General features: G+C 41.3%; 1 protein-coding gene across 2 annotated transcripts in view; it reads left to right on the top strand.

The window, feature by feature from the left end:
- adamtsl3 (ADAMTS-like 3) overlaps window positions 1-23,345 on the top strand; it is a 154,872-nt gene that overhangs the window by 61,694 nt on the left and 69,833 nt on the right. The gene's annotated exons all lie outside the window — the stretch shown is intronic.

Genomic DNA, 23,345 nt, shown 5'->3' with positions numbered 1-23,345 from the left:
AATGTCCAGGATAGATATCATGTCAGTGCTTGCTTCTACAGTACTGCCTTCTCATTGCCACACCTGTTAACGTCTTGTTTGACGATTTGTTTTAAAATCAAGCCCCAAACCCCAAAAAGTCCCCAAACTTCTGACACTGACACTGTAGAACAGATCAGTATGTTGCCATGGACGTCCACGACTGTTTGTTTCTGTTGTCAGAAGCTTAATTCGTGGTCGTTTCTGGTAGAACTGCTGCTGTACAGTAAGCCTGATGATGTAACGTAGATGAATGCTGCAGACCCGTGCATTAAAGTGTGTGTGTGTGTGTGTGTGTGTTTGCCGTGCACTGCCAGCACAGCAGGTTCCTCACATCCCCTCGAACAGTCTGAGGTTTAGTTTCACTGGGCTTTGTTCCTAAACATGATGTTATGGCTTTAATGACAGCAGGGCAGCCTGTCCTGCACTTGATGAACTTGATCAGTGGCCATTGAAAAGAAGCCCGGCGGCATCTGGACAAAGGAAGGGGCACAGCGGTTCCAGTTGGTTTAGACATTATGGGCCAGTTCTCTTGATTCTAATTAGGCTGAGATTAATATAAGGGTTCTTGATGGATAACAGATTAGTCCAAGATCAGGCCTTGTATCTAACCAGGCCCAGAGTTTTACCAGGAGGAAAAGAACCCTGTACAGAGTCTGACCAGATCTTCAAAGGTCGCTTAGCTTTGGGGTGTCCTTTTTCCCAGACATGTCCTTCTTTTGGGATCCTAGAAATGGGATCCTAAATGGGAAATGGGATCCTAGAAACGTCTCACCTCGTCTCAACTCAACTTGTCTCGTCACGTCTCACCCTGTCTCGTCTCATCTCATCTCGTCTCGTCTCACCCTGACTCGTCACATCTCACCCTGATTTGTCTCGTCTCACCCTGTCGCGTGCATTAAATCTCATCTCACCTTGGTCTTGTCTCGTCTCATCCTGTCTCATCTAATTTCGTCTTGTCTTAGCTCATCTTGTCATATCTTGTCTCGTCTCGTTTCACCTCGAGATTAGACGAAATGAAACAAGACAAAATGAGACGAGATATAGGTTATTAGTGCTGTTATTTAATTCTGGGAATTGAGCACATAATTATGTATTTGTAATGTAGCTTTCATGTCATGGAAGCTTATGTGCATCAGTTAGCATGTAGCATGCTAAACCCTTAACTTCATGTGTATCTGATCATGCTGGGTGTATGACCTTTATAATGCTTCAGAACAAAGGGAATATCTTGTTTGTCTTGTGTTTTTTTGCAGAAGTTTTTGCAAAGTTTTTGCTAACTATCACTTTTAAAAAAAAATTCTATAATGGCAAAAGTTGTCACATGTCGTGTTTCTTAAAATCTGGGTTCAGCGTCCGCAGCGAAAGCCGACACAGCTGCGCTGCGTCCTGCTGAAGTCTCCAGTTGTGTTGTATTTTCTGGTTCGGGAGATTTACGGGGAAACTTCTGCACATCTGTATTAGTGAGCTGTTAAACGGAGGGCTAAGACAAGTAAAAGATGGAAGGGATTGGGTGCTCACACACACACACACACACACACACACACTTGGCCAGGGAACAGTGACTCCGTGTACTTCTGACTTCCTGATTATGAGCTGGACGTTAGTGGGCTGTCCAAGTTCTGCTGGCGAATGTGGGCCGTGTGTATCAGAGACGTTATGCTTTTTATTATTAAAGTGCCCAGCTGATTAAAACCATATTAGGGCACACTTCCCTGATGGCGCACTGCTGGAATAGCTGGACTGGTTGAGCGCAGGCTAGCTGTTTTCCTGCTCAGTCATATGGCTCGTATTTGGTGGCCATTGATTATTATGTATTCTGACTTCATATGTGCTAATGTGAGTTTATTTGAAATACGTCTATAGAAATGACGTCTGATCTGAGTGGATCCTGACAGAATGGTGAAAAACTGTCATTACAAAGAAGGCAGTTCTGGTCCTATAATCTGATTGGCCGAGCCATGTTCAAAGCCATGACAAAATACATGTGTATGACACACAGTATCGAGAGGTTGTAAAGATTTGTGACTTTCTGTAACCATTGTGAAATGTTTAGTATCTGCATATCAAATTATTCAATATTTAATTCAGTAACTACTAATTATACACAAATATTATACTGCAAATTATTCAGTATGTACTGGGATTTATTTAGTTTCCAGTATGATGTTTTCAGAAAATACTATCAATATTCAGTAATCACTATGAATTAATCAGTAACTACTAATTAAACTGTAAATTGTAAATTGTGCAGTATCTACTAAATATAATTGCTAATTAGGCATGAAATACTATACTGTAAATTTTTAGTATATTCTGATTCATCATCCACTATGAATTGATCAGTAATGACTAATTACACAGTAACCACTATGAATTGATCATTAACCAGTAATTACACAGTAACCACTATGAATTGATCATTAACCACTAATTAAACAGTAACCACTATGAATTAATCAGTAGCCACTAATTACACAGTAACCATTATGAATTAATCAGTAGCCACTAATTACACAGTAACCACTATGAATTAATCAGTAGCCACTAATTACACAGTAACCACTGTAAATTGTTCAGTATCTACAAAATATTTAGTAACTACTAATTAGGCATGAAATACTATACTGTAAATTATACAGTATATACTGTGATTTATTCGTCATCCACTATGAATTAATCATCAACCACTTATTACACAGTACCCACTATGAATTATTCAATAACAAGTATAATTTATTCAGTTACTGCTAATTACTAAATAACCACTATGAATAAATTAATAATAACTAATAATAACTCATTAGCCACTTTGAATTATTCCAGATCTACTATGAATTATTCAGTATCCAGTATGAATGTATCAGTATCTTCTAATTATTTCAGTTGATTCATTAGGGAATTAGAGGTGATTGTTTTAGGGTTTAAAGGCGTGAGCTTTTATTTTCTGGCAGAGGCCGAACTTCAGAGTCAGAGTGAGCAGCTTGTTGAGTCTCGCTGCAGCTGCTGAGGAGTGTGTTTGGGCGTGTCTGTGAGCGAGGAGAGGTTGGTTAAACTGCCTGGTATTGATTGATATTAGCAGAGTCTGGGGTTGTAGAGATGTGAAGCTGAAACCTCTCTAAAGCCTGAAGCCTTCTCTTTGAAAACCCCTTTTTGAAGCTATTCTTTAAAACCTGTTTATTTCTCCGGCAGAAGCTGAGAACATTGTGTGTGTGTGTGTGTGTGTGTGTGTGTGTGTGTGTGTGAAGCTTTATTGTCTTGAGAAAACAAACCTGTTGGATCAGAATGAGTTTAGAGTCTAGAGGATTAACGTTGCTGTATAAAGTCTGATAAATAATGAATTAAAGGTCTAAAACAGGACAGAGAAGCACTGCACACTCACAAGCTTTCATGCCCTGTCTTTCTTCTCCCAGCGATCAGACAGAAAGTTAACATTCTCTGATTATGATATCAGTTCCTCCTAACGACAGGACCAGGAGGCCGTCTAATGTGGAAAAGATGTTCAGGCCCAAGCATTGAGCTGTTTTTTTCCCTCCACCATTAGCCATGATGAGCCTGCTTTCATCAGATTGATGTAATCTCTAATCTCAGGTCTGGACTCGGTTCCTCAAAAGTCAGCATGTGTATTTGAGCATGTTTACGCTGTAGTTCAGTGTAATATCACGGTAATTTTCTGACCTGGTCTCGACTGTGCTTCAGTAACACAGGAGATCAGCTCAGCTCACCACCGCCAGGCCAAGCCAGAAATCAGAATACAGGTTGTTACCCGAGCCAGGCCTCGCAACCGCGGCTTTGCCTGAGTGATGATCCGGAGAAAGGTGAGTCAAAAGCGAGCAGGGAAGTGAGCAGGTGTCTGTGCTAAGCTAAAAGCTAACCCTAGCCAACCAACTTTACTGTCTCTTGAGCTAGCTGACTGTGCTAAGAGCTGTGATCAGCTAAAAACGGGATGGCAACACTCTCAAGACTGATAATACCTGCCAAAAAATAATATCAGCAATCCAGTATTGAGGAGGTCCCTTTTGTTGTGCCTCCACAACAGATCTGACCATTTGAGGCATGGACTCTACAAGACCTCTACAAGACCTCTGAAGGTGTCCTGTGGTGCCCAATTATGCACTCCCGAACTCCGGCTGCTGATGGCCGGGCCATAGTGGTAGCGCATTAGGCCACTTAGACCCCATGCTGGAAAGGCGAGCGGTTCTCCGGTTCTCCCGCTGGTACAACAGAGCGTTTCAGTGAGAGTTTTATAAGGGTCAGATATTATGGTCTGTTTTCAGGTCCCACTGTAAAGTAGCTCCACACTGCAGAACCTCAACTCCTTTATTTACCTTCTGAGAGCGTCCGCACTGCTGCTGCTGCAGCCGGCTGGGGATAATGTCTGTTAATGGCCCTTTGAGGACACCAGATGGCGCTCTGAACACTGTGGTTAAAACAAAGTCTCTAAACTGGATGTGGATTAAAATAGCCAGTACCTGATCCATTACAATATGCCTGGATCCAATGGATGGGATTGGGACATCTCTAGGGCTGACAAGGGTAGGACTTTCTATCAGTGGGCATGTTCAGCTATTTGGGGTAAGTAAAGGCCACATTTAAATCCCTTTTCCGAACCAATCAAGAAATCTTGCCGATTAGCCTTGATGAAATGTGGAAAAACAAGGCATTCCCAAACATTTGATGAGTTTGGAATGTTCTGCTGATGTGTCCAGAAGTTCAACAGCCAGTAATTTTCCACTCCAGACCAACAGAGGCTTTGTAACTGGAACATTCTCCGTGATACAACCGAGCTGGAATCATTCAAATTCAGTGTTATCATCTTTTGGACTGACGGACAGTGAATTCCAGTGGTGTTTGGACTACATCCTGTCAGGAGATAGAGGCCTTTGAGGAGTTGGGAATGGCAGTGATTCCTTGACTTTCGTTAGCGGGATTTTGGAATGGAAAATGCGAGGCAGCGTGAAGATAAACTGTGAAGCAGTGCTTCATCAGTGCCGTTTTCCAGACGCTAATATGAAATTAATGCTTCTCGACTGTGTGCGAGTGCATCCCGCCAGCCAACAGCCTTGCTGACAAAGACAAACGTGTGGGCCTCAGTACAAACCCCTGAGGCATGCCAAGGACTATCCTCTGGTGACCATTCACACCTTCTATCCTTGTAAAACCTTTAGCGTACTGATGGTAAGATGCTGTAAAAAAAAAAAAAAAAAAAAAAAAATGACCTCAACTTGAAGTCTGTAAAAACTTTTTTAATTTTTTTTTAAGCCGGTCAGTCCAAGTTTGTCTAAGGAGCTGTGAACTCTGGGATACTACACTAATGTTAGTCTTTGAGGGCAGCAAGCAGAGATGTGACCTGCAGCAGGACGCCGTCTTCCCTAATAAGGGCAAGCCGTGAGATGCCAGTGTCAAGCTCAGCTGACCCGTGAGATTTTCACATATTTAGGATTGTATTAATCGATGGGGTTCCTATGAGCTTACAGGCTTAATTAGAGGATATCACAGAGGAAGACAAGCGTGGACGGCTTCTCTCTTTTCTTTTCCTTTTCTATACATCCCCCTCAGCCTTGCTTGCTTTGTTTGATCCACAGTAAAAGCTCTGCTCTGAATACAGTGGTTTAGCCCCACCCGTTCAAGCTGAACTCATAAGGAGTGTCGCATTCTTGAGGGCACAGTACAGTACGCAGCAGCCAGTCAGAATAACTGTAATTAGGGTTCGACAGATCTGGATCTAGAGTTTAGAGTTAGGATTAGAAAGAAAAGAGGGTTAGACTGGACTGGGGTTTGGGTTAGGGTTAAGGTTTAGGATAGAATTAGAGTTAGACAGAACTAGGGTTAGGGTTAGGGTTTAGGGTAGGATTAGGTTTAGACAGAACTGGAGTTTGGGTTAGAGTTAAGGCTTAGGACAGAATTAGGGTTAGACAGAACTGGGATTAGGGTTAGGGTTAAGGCTTAGGACAGAATTAGGGTTAGACAGAACTGGGATTAGGGTTAGGGTTAAGGCTAAAGACAGAATTAGGGTTAGACAGAAGAGGGATTAAGGTTAAGGTTTAGGACAGAATTAGGGTTAGACAGAACTGGGATTAGGGTTTATGACGGAATTAGGGTTAGGGTTAAGGCTTAGGACAGAATTAGGGTTAGACAGAAGAGGGATTAGGGTTAGGGTTAAGGCTAAAGACAGAATTAGGGTTAGACAGAAGAGGGATTAAGGTTAAGGTTTAGGACAGAATTAGGGTTAGACAGAACTGGGATTAGGGTTTATGACAGAATTAGGGTTAGGGTTAAGGCTTAGGACAGAATTAGGGTTAGACAGAAGAGGGATTAGGGTTAAGGTTAAGGTTTTGGGTGGTATTAGGGTTAGACAGAACTGGGGTTAGGGTTATGGTTTAGGACAGAATTAGGTTTAGGGTTAAGGTTTAGAACAGAATTAGGCTTAGACAGAACTGGGGTTAGGGTTAAGGTTAAGGTTTAGGGTAGGATTAGGGTTAGGGTATATATAGCAGTCTTAAAGTAACAGTAGCAGAATCAGTTTAATCCTAAAATATTAAGAGAGGTTAGAAAATGGTCACTTAGGAGTGAAGAATGACTGTAGAGCTTCTTTAAATCTGTGCTCATTATCACTGATGTTGTTTATGCTGTTCATACAGTGTGATGAAGTTAATACCCTTTGTAATTCTAGACTGAAGCACGTCCAAGTGGCATCAGGGTTTCAAATCGCTCAGGAAATGTACTAGAAATTTCTGTTTACATTCAATAAATAGCAACAAGGCCGAGGACCCGGCTGAGGTCACGTTTCTGTTCAGTGCTGCTGTGCCGTCTAAGCTGTTTTTGGCCAGGCCCTGCTTTTGGCATGGAGGGGCTGGAAAAGCACTGGGTTACAGGCTAATATGTTTGGCCCAGGGGGTAAACCCAGCAGGGGATAAAACACAACCCTCCCAGCCAGAACGTTCTTCTCCAGAATGCCGAACCTGGCTCTGAGTGACATGTGATAATTGGAAATATTATATCTACTGTGCCGTAAATGGAAAAGAGGCACAGTGGCCAACCTGACAACAGGGGTGTCAGTATTCAGGACTGTACAGAACCCTTTTTTTAACTGATGATCATAAAACTTGATTGGAAACGTTGATCCATCAGGCATCCTGTCATACCCGAAGCTGCTAACCCATTAAGACACATAAATAGCCTTAAAGAAAACAGTAGAAGAGCCATAGCCATTTTCTGCACGCCCCCTAGTGGCCTATTGGAAATTGACAGGCCGAATATCGATTTCACATTTTATGCTGCACAGTAGAACAGTGCAATATGTAGAGTCCATTAGAACGGTCTTGGAGCTACCATGTCTTACTGCATTGCTGAAGAAAAGGAAAATTGAGGCTTTTTTGTATTCTTGTTGGATGCGCTATGTTTTTCCTAAATGAATATGAGCTTTTTTAGGGTGCTATTTGTGTCAATAAGAGCTTATTATCACTGTTAGTAATCACAGTATGATTGATATGTGGCTTATATAGGGTGCGCTACTATTCATGGTCTTACGCACCATGGCATATTATCATTGGCCCTATTATCGGGAGGTTGCAAGCTCGATCCCCAGTGAAGCCTTCAATCATGTTGAGCTCTACTGATGTTGTATTAGCAAACATTTGAATAGATGAGGTTGGCTGAGCTTTAAGTGACTTGGTAGAAGGGGAGGTGGGGTCCTAGATAGAGTTAAAATGATTAATTTGGGGAGAAAATTGTGAAATTGAGAGTATTTCCTCATATTTTAAGCAAATACAGCAATGTCATATTTTGAGTATATTAAAATGTCATCATTCAAATGTGCATTTTCACGTTTAAGTTGTCAAATATGAACCTTATACGCTTTATTTGTTCTGAAAAAGTTAAGAGGTTAATGTAATCCTGTGTGTGTTGCATTCTAGCAAGCTATGTGGTTCCCTATTCGCAGTACGTAACCCTCATAAGGTCATTACAGTACACTGTACAGTATAATCACACTGACTACAGTACATTAGACTCTACACTACAGAAGATTAAGCCTTCGCACGGGTCGAAATCCACACCCTGCACAATAGAGAACCCATTAAGATTCTCTGCTGCTAATTGATTCCATTATGCTCGTACCCCGGCCGTTAGCCAACGCTGGAGCGCTCTGAGACAGTACAGCAGAGGGTCTGTTGGAGCTGCATTGTTTTAATTGAATTGCCTCTCTCCGCAATGTGGTCTGGAGTTCAGCCAAACACTGCGATTTGCACTCCATCCGACCTGTTCCGCCTTGCTTATGAACTGGGATACGTCCACAGGAAATCTCCCCCGCACAACTGCACCGGGTTCATCAACGGCGAGAGCCTTTTGTGAAAGTGCCGAGCTCCTGGCCAGCCCCTCTCCTCAGCCATGATGTGCAGTGGAAGCTGCTCCTCTGCAACACTGGCTGGCCTTCGCGCTGTACTGTATTACTGTAAATAAAGGCTGATTGCAGCTTGAGGTCAGATACTGTAGGCCGACACGGTACAGACTGTACATGCACTAACCACACTTCAGCTATTCAGCCTTTGTGTGTTCCAATGAAGTATTTTAACCTTGGGGATCATTTCTAATCCAGCTAACGAGTATTTCATGCCACAGATGATCAAGACTGATCTCAGGCTGGATGCTAACTGTGGTTTTCGCTTGGGTCTGAGATCATTTCTGACATCTCTGGCACCAGTACATCAAACCTGTGACTTACAATCTTACTCTCTCAGAATTCACTATTTTACAAAGCATTTTATGCAATATTCTAAAATATTTCAAAATAATTACTTATTTTGACTTAATATCTTAATTTTGAAAATAATAATAATAATAACAATTGTAATAAGTACTTATATTCCATATTTATACTTTTTTAGCTTCATTATTTGAAATATTTTGACTTAATATTGGAAAATATTTAGTTTAACTTAATATTTTGTAATAATCTATTTTTTATAGTTTGACTTAATATCTTAAAAACATCATGTAATGGTTGGCTTAATGTTTTAATTATTTTCTTATTTATTATTTATAATTAAGATAATATTATCTTAATTAATATCTTATTATTTTGTAAATAATAATTATAATTATACCAATTGCAACAATTAATTATTTTCTATATTATTTACTTATTTTTTTGTTCTATTATACAGAATTTTTTGTTGAATTAATATTTTTTAATATTTAGTTTTGACTTATATTATTTTGTAATAATGACGTATTTTATTGACATGTTGACTTAATATCATTTTCTGAAATGTTTGACCTAACGTCTTAAATATATTATCTACGTAAAATGAATTGTTGTCTCAAACATTAACTTTAATATTTCACAATAGCGTCTTAACTTCTCAAATCCTTCAACCCTAATATTTAGTAATAATGACAAACCTTCCTATTTTGACTTAATATCTAAAATTTAGTAATGACGTATTTTAATGACATGTTGAATTTTCTGAAATTTTTGACCTAAATATATTATCTACTAAGTAAAACTTTAATATAACAGCGTCTTAACTTCTCAAATCCTTCACACCCTAATATTTACCTATATAAACCTCCCTATTTTGACTTAATATCTAAAAAATATTTATTTTATGACAGAACATTTGTTTGACTTCATATCAGACTAAAGTTGTGAAATTTCAGAATACCTTAAAATAAAAAGTCACGTGACCCAAAAATGACCATCCAAACCTTTGCGGCCTTCAGTGTGAATGAATGAATGAGACGAATGTGCTGGACAGTACAGACTGTATGCTAACCACCGTCCTGCAGTTTAGCCTCTGAAGGCCGAGTTATTAGCATGTCTGCGCCACGTTTGGGGCTTAAACTGCCGCTGACAGACCGCTTTCTGGGCTCCGGGTTTTAGATCAGTGGGAACGCTGGTCATTTTCTCACCAAATGATTCACAGCGGTTGTATTCGTCCCCGGTGTTTTACGTTTTCGCACGTGGCTCCAAAATTGCGCCGGGATTAATTAGCAGCGAGGGAATTAGCATGGCTAAACTGTTTCGCAGCAGGCCTGCGCTCGGGCCAAGTCCTGAGCAAATGTTTGGACCTGGAGGATAAATGATGACCAGTGTGTTTACGTTGATGTGGTAGAATTAGGGTTACTGCCTTCCGGGAGGAGGGGGGTGAGGGTGGGGGGTGGTATGGGGGGCTGCAGTAGAGGGGTGGGGGTGACTTGTGACTTTTCCTCCTCTGTCTTTTAGTCCTCTGCTTACTAAGCTGTAAAAGGAGTGTGTGAGTGAGCGGGAGTGAGGGTGGAGTAATGTTGGTGTCAGATCATGCCTCCGCTCTCTGAGGCTCTCTGAGGCTCTCTGAGGCTCTCTGAGGCTCTCTGGACGTGGACGTTCGCGGAGCCAGAACCGCGCTGTGCTTTTGTTCGAGTAAAACTGCCACTGACTCACAGCACAAGTCACTGTCTATTCACAGCTAACCGGCTAATGAAAGAACAATAATAGCTGGAGCCGGCAGCGGCTCGTCTGCGCGCCTCCTGCGTCACTCATGCTGAGGTATGAACGGATCACTGACCAAAATAGCTCACATATTAAAGACTCCATATTTGATTACCTGGCGTGGCTCTGAATAGACAAAGTGACTTAGAGAGCTAAGTGAAGCTCAGAGTAGCTGGAATTAAGGGCCAGCTGCTGAGGAAGATGAGATACACTACTTGTCCAAATATTTATGGACACGCTTTCTAATGAATTCATTCAGCTACTACAGCTTGTCGAGTCCCTGTAGAGAAGAAGAAGTACCGCCAATAGAATAGGAGTCTCTGGAGCAGATAATAAACATCATCACCCTATTGCCTCCATGCTGCCTAATAATGTCAGGCGTGGGCTAGTAGAGGGGTATAAAGCCCCCCAGCATTGAGGAGCTGTGGAGCAGTGGAAGAAGAAGTGGAGGAGCTCCATCCAGTACTTTTGGATGGGATGAGTTGGGGAAGTTAGGGATGATGAAGTGGGGAGCTCATTAGGGATCTTGTCGCTGCATGCAATCAAATCCTCACAGCAATCCACAGCAGTCTTCCCTGGATGGTAGAGACAGTTACTCCAACAAAAGCAGGATCAACTCTTTTTAATACCCCTGAATTCAGAAGAGACAGTGAATGAGCGGGTGTCCCAATACTTTTGTCTGCAAAGTGTATCTAGTTAAAATGAAGAGAAAATAAGTAATTATAACAAGATTGTTAAGTAAATATGTAAGCTATCATATATATAAGTCATTATTTTAAAATATTATGTCAGGATTTTTTGGGGGGAATGTATTTGGCCATATTTAGTCATTATTTTGAAAAATTAATTTCAAATCAATAAAAAAAACTCAAGATATTTAGTCACAATTGATATAAAATGCCATAATTTCAAGATAGTAAGTAACATTATACAACATAAATATTTATTTCAGAATATTAAGTTGAAATTTAGACGGGAAAAAGTTATTTTATGATTTTAAAGCAAAATTTGAAGAATTAATGTCATTTTGATATGGTAGGATAATTTTTAGATATTCAAAATTTGTCAAATGTTGAAGCCTCAAATGGCTCCAATGGTAGTTTTTGCCTCTACATGTCTTCACTCCACATAAAAACTAAATTAGCTTCATTTAAACCTGCAAAATTCCCAACATTAAGCATTTCACTGCAGGTTTGTCTTTCCGTTCACTTCCGTCCACCTCGGCGGAGCGCACTGTTGACGTGTTCCGTGTCTTGGCCCGGCGCTGGAGCCGTGACTTTTTGAATAGCTCAGAGGGAACGCTGTCCATCAGGCCTAATGTACGTGAATGAGAGTTATATTAGAGGGGAGATGAAGTTAGCGCATCCCTGCCAATGTAAACACCGAGGCCGCAAGGTGTTTTCCATGCGGGGTCGTGACCCTCGCATCACGTTTTCGGGGACGAGTTTAGAAACGCAGAGTGTTATTTGCTCAGTTGTTCCGCTGACGTTCTGATGTGCGCTCCAGGATGGGAATGAATGGTTGTGCTGTTGATTTTATTCTGGAAACTCTCCGGAGTCATGACTCAGTGCCGCGGGACATTACATTAATTACGATTCCGGCTGAAGCGATGAACCGGACTGAGAAATCCAGACCTCACACTCGCTTTGTTTTCCCTCGCTTCTTCTTCTCTCTCGGCAAATTTCCTCAGGTATGAAGCTCCATCTCAGCGATGCAGAGGATAATTAAACAGAGCTGGATTGGGGTTACGATTCCTCGTCACCTTTATTTGAGGAATGTGATTGAAGTCTTTAAATAGGAGGTTTGAATTGGATTTCTTGGACATTCTTGGACACAGTTTGGTGTGGTGAAGATGGCGAAGGCTCCAAAATATGTTTTTATATTTTGTTATGAATTAATATTCATATACTGACCTTAACTGCAATACTGCATAACCCTTTACCCGAACCCTGCTACACAACACTGACATCATCAAGCCATTAACATGTCATTACAGACTATGTCCATTAGTAAATATTTCATTATTTAGAAACATTAGATCAATAATTTGAGAAAATATTTTCTATTTTAAAATATTTTTTAAAATATTTAATACTTATTATCTCAAAATATGACAATGTTATAATTCTGAAAACTTCTGAATTACTAGTTCGTGATATTAATTTAACATTTAAAGAAAATTATGTCAAGATATTAAGTCAGAAATGTTGTTATGTTGTGACATGTCAAATTGTTGAAAACGTAAATCAATATTTCAGTATATTTAGTCAATTTATAATGTATTTAGTCATAATATGAAAAAAACATCATCATTATGTTTAGATATTGAGCCAGCTTTTAGAGATGATGTCATGACAGGATATTAGGTTGAATTTAATTGAACATATGCTGTTATTTCAAGATCTTGAGAAAATGTTAAATATAATATAATATAATATAATGTAATATAATATAATATTATATAATATTATATAATTTAATATAATATAATATAATATAATTGAGTCAAAAAGTCATTATTTAGGGGAAATAATTGATGTCAAGATAATAAATCAAGGTTATGAAATATTATGTTGGAATTTAGAGTAAAAAAGTCATTATTAGGTCAATATAGAATATATATACAGAATGCAGGTAATCGGGTCATATTAAGTTATTATGTCAAGACCATCATTATACTCTTTATACTATAATAAGCCTGGATCGGCCCAATCCACTGGAACACACCAGGACATCCCTGAATATAGGCCTTGAGCCATTATACTGTGACAAAATTCTACAAAATAATAAATATATACAAAAGTTCATACAAACTTCTTAAGTTCATCTCATCTCAGTCTTCATATCAAAGCAAACCAGAACTGTGAAGTAGGCAAATCAACACTGTCCTCCACTACGCTGTCCCACCGCTCCTTACACTGCCTCCACAGCTGTGAGCTCAGCAGAACAGAGGTTAATCCTGTGGATTAAGACAGAAGTGCTAGTCTAACACTAACAATGGTCTTAATGCAGATTGAGAATCTTAATAATTACGTAGGAAAGCGGATGCTGGAGCCTCCATGTTCATCATGATACTGTTAAAGAGAAGAGGAGGCAGGAGGAGTTGGAGAAACCCGTGTAATTAAAACCTTGTTGAGGGTCTCTGGCAGCTCCACATTAAAGCCTCATTAAAGTTCCCCAAGCTGTGAGGCTTTGGCATTCCCGGGCATTCCATGTAACTGCCATCTTGCATTGGCACTGCTGGGGTGGCATGAGTGTCCAAAAGCATTTCCTCCAGCCCTGAAGGACAGAATGAATTCATTGTCTAATTGAAGTGTGTTTCTGATCCCCCGGTGTGTGAGCAGCACCGCAGGCTGATATTTGAGGAGGACGCAGGAAAGAGGGTAACGACTCCTTCACTCCGTTTATGCTTTTCATCACACCGATCTTGCCTGTGATAAGAAGTCATTCACTTAGAACTTGCTGGAGATTTATTTAACCTTGTGTTAGAGAGTAAGAGGACATTCCGTCAAAACACACACCACCCGCTCAGAGTTGCAGAGTGAACCGAGCCTCAAATGTAATCCAGTGTCCGTCTGGACTGAAGACTGAGAGCTTTGCTCTTTTTTGGTCCTTTTACTTTCAAACATAGATAATAATAATAATAAGAAGAAGAAGAATCCATATCCATACCAGACTATATATATATACCCATATTCATATCCACCCATCCACACCCATTCATAACTCTATACCCATTCTTATACATCCATAGATCTGTATCCATATCCGTACCATCCATATAAATGAATACATCCATATCCATCAATACCATCCATACCTATACCTATACCCCTCCATACCATAACCATCCACTCCCATCCATACCATAACCATCCATACCAGTACCATGCACCCCCATCCATACCTATACCCATCCCTATCAATACCCATACCAATCCATACCATAACCATCCATGTTCATAACCATCCATATCTATACCTACACACACCCATACCCATATCCATTCATACCCATCCATACCATAACCCCACCCACACCCATCCATACCTATACCCATCCATACCATAACCACCCACACCCATCCATACCTATACCCATCCATACCATAACCACCCACACCCATCCATACCTATACCCATCCATACCATAACCACCCACACCCATCCATACCTATACCCATCCATACCATAACCACCCACACCCATACATACCTATACCCATCCATACCATAATCACCCACACCCATCCATACCTATACCCATCCATACCATAACCACCCACACCCATCCATACCTATACCCATCCATACCATAACCACCCACACCCATACATACCTATACCCAATCTTACCCATATCCATTCATACCCATACATATCCATCCGTATTTATACCATCCATATAAATCAATATCATCCATACCTATCCATATCCACACCTATACCCATCCATACCATAACCACCCACACCCAACAATACCTATACCAAGCCATACCATAACCATCCACTCCCATCCATACCATAACCATCTACTCCCATCCATACCATAACCATCCATACCATAACCATGCACCCCCATCCATACCTATGCCCATCTGTACCCATCCATACCCGTTACCATTTATATCCAATACCATCCATACCTATACATATTCATACCGATACAAATCCATAACCATCCATGGCCATACCCATCAATATATATAGCTATCCATTCCACCCATACCAATACCATCCACACCCATATCCGTTCATACCCAAACATATCCATCCATCAATCTCATCTATATACATCAATACATCCATATCCATCAATACCATTCATACCCATCCATATCCATCAATACCTCCATACCATACTATGTTTAATATACCATGCTGGTTTTCTGATTCCTATAAAACCTGATAAAAATCATCTTCATGCTTTTCTTAAAAACAGCTCAACTCCGCTGTGAATTCCTTAAAAAACTCTGGAGGTTCGTTGGTGACTTTGAGCCTCACCAGCAAAACGATCCTGTTTCAGTTCAAGCATAATTTGCTCCTCTGGTTGTTTCTACATCTTTACGCATGTGATGCTTGAATGCTTCAGTGATGTTTTCTGGACAGTTAGCACCCTCTCCATCAGCGCTGTGGAGCCAGATTACACACACTAATGTGCTTAATGTACAGAGCTCAGAGTCTGTGACCTCAGCCTTCTCCTCATCAGCACTCCAGAATCTGTTACCCTCCTTAGATCAGATCAGAAATTGCGCCCAGGTCTCTTAATGAGAAACTCCAGTTATGCTCTCTGGGACTCCGGCCACGGATGGCTGTGGGATCAAACCTGACAACAGAGGCAGTGCTTAGACGACTGCACCAGTCTGGAGCCCGTAGACTTGATGATTTTAAAAATAACCTGATGTGTTTGGATGGGTAGAGTCTTTTAAAATGAGCGGCATTAGGCATGGTGTTTATCATCTGCTCCAGAGAGTCCTATTCTATTGACAGTACTGCTCTACAGGACTAGGCAACAAATGCAACATGGTGTGACTGAATGCATTCATTCTTTAAAAAGGGTGTCCACAAACTTTTGGACATATAGTGTAGAATTTTCTAAGTGGTTAGTAGGATGTCGGAGACCAGAGGAAAAGAAGTTGGAGTGGGGCAGGTCGGTATTAATGTTCTGAAGAGTGCTGGCCTTGATGGTAGCAAGTGTAGGCCCAGGTGCTGACAGTGAACTGATTTAAAGAGGAAATGCTTCCCTGAAGTCCGCTGCCCTGCGGTTTCGCCCTCACCTTAACCAAAACACACTCCGCCCTTTACAGCAGACCAAAACTATGCCCTGTGTGTGCTGCTTGGTCTCAGGCCCACTCTGAGCAAAGCGCTGGCTGTCCTGCTCCACTGAGATACCACGGTAGCCACTATGACTGGAAAAGTCGCTAAGTCTTAGCTCAGATTCAGATGAAAATGGAACGAAAACATGAAAATGCACAAAAATTCGACAAAAGTTGAAAAAATGCACAAAAATGGGTTAAAAAAGGGTTATGCACAAAAAGCATAAAAACACAAAAAATGCACAAAAAAGTGTTAAAATGCACAAAAAGCATAAAAAACGCACCAGGTTCTTTAAAATGCACCGAAAATATGAAAGTGCAAAAAAACACTAATAATGCACAAAAAGTGCAGAATTACGTACCTGATGCAAAAAAAAAAAAATTGTGCAAACAATGTGCAAAAAAAAAAATGCTAAAAACGCACAAAAAGTGTTAAAATGCACAAAAGCATAAAAATGCACCAGATGCATGAAATTGCAAAGAAAACACAAAGTGTAAAATACGTACCTGATGCGAATAAATTGACCGAAAACATAGGAATTCGACAAAAGTTTAAAAATTTCACAAAAAATGCAACAAAAAGATTAAAACACACAAAAAGAATAAAAACCGCAACAGATTCATAAAAATACATCGAAAACCTGGGCACTTAAACCAATCAAACACGACCCAAAACACAAAAGGCCATCAGAATTATTCAAGCCTATCCTTCATCACAGGCGTCTTTAGCACTCAGTAGAGCATCCTTCTGCACAGCCAGACAACAGCTTCTGGCAGCGTTCCTCAAGACTCTTAGCTCATTCCTCATGGGCAGTGGCCTTCAGGTCACTAATATTCTTGGGTTCAAATCCCACTAGACTTTTCAATGGGGTTCATGTCAGGCAACTGTGATGAGCACTCTTCCCAGAATCTTCCCAGACTTCTTCTAAATCTGAGCCTTGGTGGACTTTGAGGTCAGCTTGGAATCATTGTCCTGTTGGAAGGCCCAATGATGGCCAAGCTTCAGCTTCCTCACTGAAGGTGTGAGGTTTTCTCCTCCCTCATCCCTCCACAAAATGGAATCCCAACACTGCTGTGGGTTCTGTGGATCTGGTCCTGAGCAGACTGGAGCTGACTGTTCTCGTGCTTTTGCTTCAGCGACCTTTATACTGTGCTCCATACTGTGCAAACTGAAACCTCAGCGCCGGCTGCCACCAAATCCTGCTGCGGGCCTTTTGCAGTCACTCAGGGGTTTTTGACCACCTGCCTCCTCAGGAATCTGGTCAGCTGGAGATAGCCTCCTCTTTCTGCCATGTCCAGGTGGTGTAGCCAGTGCTCCTCTAACTCTGAACTTGTGAGCTCTGCTTTCTAGGAACAGTCAGGGCCTTTAATCTCTTTCTGGATCATTTCTGGTTTGTGAAGACAGTGATCTCCTCTCTGAACTTTCTGGAAGACTCTCTGGACTTGACCACGTCACAGTCAGCAGACCGAGAGCCAGTCCAGGCATTTGATGGGTTTGATCTCATGCTCACCTGATGCAACTAATGAAGCCCTTGATTGACCACCTGATTTGTGAATGTGTGTCTTTTGAGGGATTCCTGAATGGATTCAGTCGTCATTAAAAGTTGTATACTTTAAGTACTCTACTGGTGTAATTAAGTATGTAATTAATAATGGTTATTTTTACAGAAGAGCAACACAATTTTGATCATTTTGACCAAGTACTTAAGTATACCGCATTCAGTATTGGTGATACACCGCCAAGGCTCCATCACGTCCACTCAGATCCGTCAACATCTCATTCTCTTGCATCGCTTGTCTTCGCCTTTCAGCTGCTCAGCTTTCCCCGTTCATTCTGTCGGAGCTGGACGTGCTGAGAGCAGAGTTGACCCTGAGAGATGAAGTGTTGCACACTGAGGCTGAATTATAAGCCTCCTCGCGTTTCTCAGACACCTCCCAGCATTTGGCTTTAATTTGAAGCCGCTGGTGAGGCTGGTGAGGACAGTGTGATAATTGTATTCCGAGGAGCGGAGCTGAACGTGAAACCCCATATGGTCTGACCAGGCCCCGGCTTTGATCTCCACGAGGCTACGCTAATCCAGTACGCTCGTGTTTGTCGCAGCTTGTTAGAAAAACCATTTCCTCATTTATTAAGGAAGGGCTGCAGAAAGCCAGAGCGAAAAGGAGCCGCAGAGAAGGATAGACTGCCATAAGTAAATGGACAGTGATGCATTTCTCTTATTTTCTGTTCTCTTCTCCTCTTTTCTCTTCTCTTCTCTTCTTTTCTTTTCTGTTCTCTTCTCCTCTTTTCTCTTCTCTTCTCTTCTCTTCTTTTCTCTTCTCTTATCTTCTTTTCTCTTCTCCTCTATTCTCTTATCTTATGTTCTCCTCTTTTCTCTTCTCTTTTCCTCTTTTCTCTTCTCTTCTCCTCTTGTCTCTTCTCTTCTCTTCTCTTCTTTTCTCTTCTCCTCTTTTCTCTTCTCTTCTCCTCTTTTCTCTTCTCTTCTCCTCTCTTCTCTTCTCCTCTCTTCTCTTCTCTTCTCTTCTCTTCTCTTCTCTTCTTCTCTCTTCTCTTCTCTTCTCCTCTCTTCTCCTCTCTTCTCTTCTCTTCTCTTCTTCTCTCTTCTCTTCTCTTCTCCTCTCTTCTCTTCTCTTCTCTTCTCCTCTCTTCTCTTCTCTTCTCTTCTTTTCTCTTCTCCTCTTTTCTCTTCTCTTCTCTTCTCTTCTCTTCTCTTCTTCTCTCTTCTCCTATTTTCTCTTCTCCTCTCTTCTCTTCTGATCTCCTCTCTTCTCTTCTCTTCTCTTACCCTCTCCTCTCTTCTCCTCTCCTCTCCTCTCCTCTCTTCTCCTGTCTTCTCCTCTCCTCTCATCTCCTCTCTTCTCTTCTCCTCTCTTCTCTTCTCTTCTCCTCTCTTCTCTTCTCCTTTTCTTCTCTTCTCTTCTCTTCTCTTCTCTTCTTCTCTCTTCTCTTCTCTTCTCTTCTTTTCTCTTCTCCTCTTTTCTCTTATCTTATCTTCTCCTCTTTTCTCTTCTCTTCTCTTCTCTTCTCTTCTCTTCTCTTCTCTTCTTCTCTCTTCTCCTATTTTCTCTTCTCCTCTCTTCTCTTCTGATCTCCTCTCTTCTCTTCTCCTCTCCTCTCCTCTCCTCTCCTCTCCTCTCCTCTCTTCTCTTCTCTTCTCTTCTCCTCTCTTCTCCTCTCTTCTCTTCTCTGCTTCTGTCCTCTCTTCTCTTCTCCAGTTAATCCAGATGTTAAAGTGTTGTTTAGCTCTCTGCTGCTTTCAGGCCAGATTTTGACGAGAATCTCATGGACCTGTTGATCTCTCTACCGCCCACGCACACACACTCTCTCTCTTTCACACACACAAACACACACACACACACACACACACACATGCTCTCACACACATCTGGAGCTGGGAGAGATATGATTGATGATAGATTTCCGCTGGTGGCTGGTGGTCTGTGGGAGAGAGAGCGGAGGTTAAATCCCACCGAGAACTGCAACGGCCACTGGGACGCTTATCACACACTTCACACACACACACACACCTCGTCTGTTCAGACCAGCTGCTGTGTGCTTGTGTGTGTGTGTGTGTGTGTTTGTGTGATATTCACTACAATTCACTGATTTGATTGGATACAAGGCTGAATTTGATTCTGATTCTGATTCTAACATTTGTGTGTGTTTGTGTGTGTGTGTGTTAAAGGCACAGAATCAGATACTGTGTTTAATTTTCATTTTAAGGCATGAAGAGAAAATGGAATTTGATTTTATCATGAGTAATTTGGAGCATTTCTATTGGTCCGTTCATCAGGGAATTCTTATACAGTATAAAGAACAACTGCCAGATTCTCATTATGGAGAAAAGTGAAAAATGGGGGGCAGAAAAAAGTCCTCCTGAAGGTCCTGTAATTGAGGTTGACGCAGAAATGCCGTTAGCGAAGCTGCAATCAGGGAAGTTACAACAACACAGCTGCAGCTCTGCGTCCAGCTTGTTCAGCTCTGAACTGATGGACAGGGAGCGCTGAGCTCCAAATCCACGAGCAAAGAGCTGTGTTTACTGTAGTTAAATGATGAGTGTGTTCTGAGGTCTGCAAACAGTCTGATCAAACCCTGTGTCTCAGTGTGTGTGTGTGTGTGTGTGTGTGTGTGTTGTGCAATAACTAAACATAAACAACGTGTTTGATAGTGTCTAACCAGCGCAGAACCTCGTCAGTTTGTCTCCATCAGCAGGGTGAGGTGAGATCAGACGTGGGTTTATTTATTTATATTTACTTGTTTACTGTTCCTATTGCTTATGGTTCTGGTTGTGATTCAGATTCAGATTCGAATCCTGATCATGATTCTGATCCTGATTCTCCTTCTGCTTTTGCTTCTTTTTCTGCTTGTGATTCATACAAACACAAACATTGGTCTGATTCTGATTCTAAATCTGGTTCTAAATCTGGCTCATTTGATCTAATTCTAATTTGGATTCTGATTCTGATCTTGTTTCTGCTTCTGATACTGCTTTGGATTCCATTTCTGCATTGATTTGATTCTGTGTCTAAACCTGGTTCTGACTCTAGCTGATTCTAATTCTAATTTTCAGTTACTCCTTCTGATTCGGATTCTGCTTCTGATTTGGATTCAGACCATTGGCCTGGAGTCTAAACCTTGTTCTGACTTCTTATCTGATTCTTACTCTAGTTTTGATTCTGTTACTGCTTCTGATGCAGATTCTGCGTATGAGTCTGATTTTAGGCGTGACTCTAATTCTGTATCTGATTGTAGTTCTACTTCTGGCCGGGGTTCTAATTCTGTTTCTAATTCTGTTTCTAATTCTGTTTCTGATACTAATTCTGTTCTTGTTTGTGATTATTGATTTTTTTCTCATTCTGTTTCTTATTCTGGTGTTGATTCTGATTCTGATCCTGATTCAGTTTCTTATTCTGGTGTTGATTCTGATTCTGATCCTGATTCAGTTTCTTATTCTAGTGTTGATTCTGATTCTGATCCTGATTCTGTTTCTTATTCTAGTGTTGATTCTGATCCTGATCCTGATTCTGTTTCGGTTTCTTATTCTGGTGTTGATTCTGATTCTGATCCGGATTCAGTTTCTTATTCTGATGTTGATTCTGATTCTGATCCGGATTCAGTTTCTTATTCTGATGTTGATTCTGATTCTGATCCTGATTCAGTTTCTTATTCTGATGTAGATTCTGATTCTGATTCAGTTTCTTATTCTGATGTTGATTCTGATTCTGATCCTGATTCAGTTTCTTATTCTGATGTTGATTCTGATTCTTATTCAGTTTGTCAGGACTCAAGGCCATCTGTGTGTGTCAGTGTTACTGCCTGAGCTCCTGGCTGGTTGGTTTTAGCAGTGTGTGGGGAGCAGTGTGTGTGTGTGTGTGTATGTGTGGAGCTTTCAGTTAAAGGCTTGTTTTCATTGGCGGTCGCTGACGGCCTCTTTAACCAGCTCTGCTGCAAAACGGCTTCTCCAATTTCCAGCATGAGCGCCCAGCTCCTGCTATTAGGACACACACCACTGCGTCACACTCATTAAATAGAAGCACAGATATTTATGCGATGGGTAGAAAGTGGGCGTGGCCTTTTGTGGGTTTTACTCTACTTGAACTGAATTGTTCTTTGATACTCTTTACTCTTCGGGTCCTGTTTTAAATCGGATTCAGATTCAGATTTTGGCTCAAAAAACGAATCAGACCCTGATTTTTATTCTGATTATATGATTATGACCCTGTTTACACCTGGTTTACACCTTCTTGCATCTTGAGTATCAGGGGTATATTTGAATAAGGCTCATTTAAACCAGATCCAAGTCAGATCACTCAAACCACTTCAGGAGGAGGTCTGAGACGCATTTCAGCCACAAGTAATAGCAGTGTAAACACATCCAAGACACGCTCCACAACCAAAACCCCTTCCCAGTACAACCAAAACCCCTCCCGGTACAACCGAAACCCCTCCCGGTACAACCGAAACCCCTTCCAGTACAACCAAAACCCCTCCCAGTACAACCGAAACCCCTTCCAGTACAACCGAAACCCCTCCCGGTACAACCGAAACCCCTCCCGGTACAACTGAAACCCCTTCCAGTACAACCGAAACCCCTCCCGGTACAACCGAAACCCCTCCCAGTACAATCAAAACCCCTCCCAGTACAACCGAAACCCCTCCCAGTACAACCGAAACTCCTCCCAGTACAACCAAAACACCACTAATTGCTGTGCAACGAGCAAATTTGCATATTCTGTCCAACAAAGCCATTGGATTTCAGTCTGACTAACCCTGAGGCGCATTTGACCACCAAGTGTAAACGCATGTGCCTGAAGTACAATCCAGATACTAGTCACATGAAGTGACCAGGTGTAAACAGGGTCTCTGATCCTGATTCTGATTCGGTTTCTGAGTATGATTCTGAACCTGATTCCGATTCTGATCCTGATTCTGACTCTTATTCTGGTCCTGATTCTGAATCGGTTTCTGAGTATGATTCTGAACCTGATTCCGATTCTAATTCTGAAGCTGCTTTGCCTGGAGCGTTCACTCTGGCCTCTGGGTTTCTGACCAGCAAAGCGGAGGAACCTGCTGGTTGGAAGATAACAGCCCTCGAGCTTGAAGAGCAGTCGAGGAACGTGAGATCAGCAGGATGTGAGGCTGAGACTCACTGGTCAGACACTTCGTCTCTAAAATCTTCGCCAGCTTTTGTTTATAAACAAGTGATTCTGAAGCCTCACAGACGTCTCTTCATATCAGAAACCTGAAGGCTGTTTTTAAGGAGTCCGAAAATACGATGTTTATTCAGATAGTCAGTGCCCATCATCTGGATGGATTAAAGATGGCCAAAGATGGACTTTGAGCTTCAGAAGCAACTAGCATACATATACTAAAGCTCTGGTTTTTGTACGTTGGTGCATTTTCTGTGAAGCTGCAATCTTCTAGACCCAGTCGGGACAAAGCAACAAGGCTGTATCTACCATAACATCAGCCATAACATTATAACCACTTGCCTAATATTGTGTAGGTCCCCTTCAAGGGGGACACCTTTACTACCACGA

Source organism: Salminus brasiliensis, chromosome 17 (genome assembly GCF_030463535.1).
Source record: "Salminus brasiliensis chromosome 17, fSalBra1.hap2, whole genome shotgun sequence".
NCBI classification, from domain to species: Eukaryota; Metazoa; Chordata; class Actinopteri; order Characiformes; family Bryconidae; genus Salminus; species Salminus brasiliensis.
Note: the sequence above shows the minus strand (reverse complement) of the source record. Positions and strands in the feature narration are given on the sequence as shown.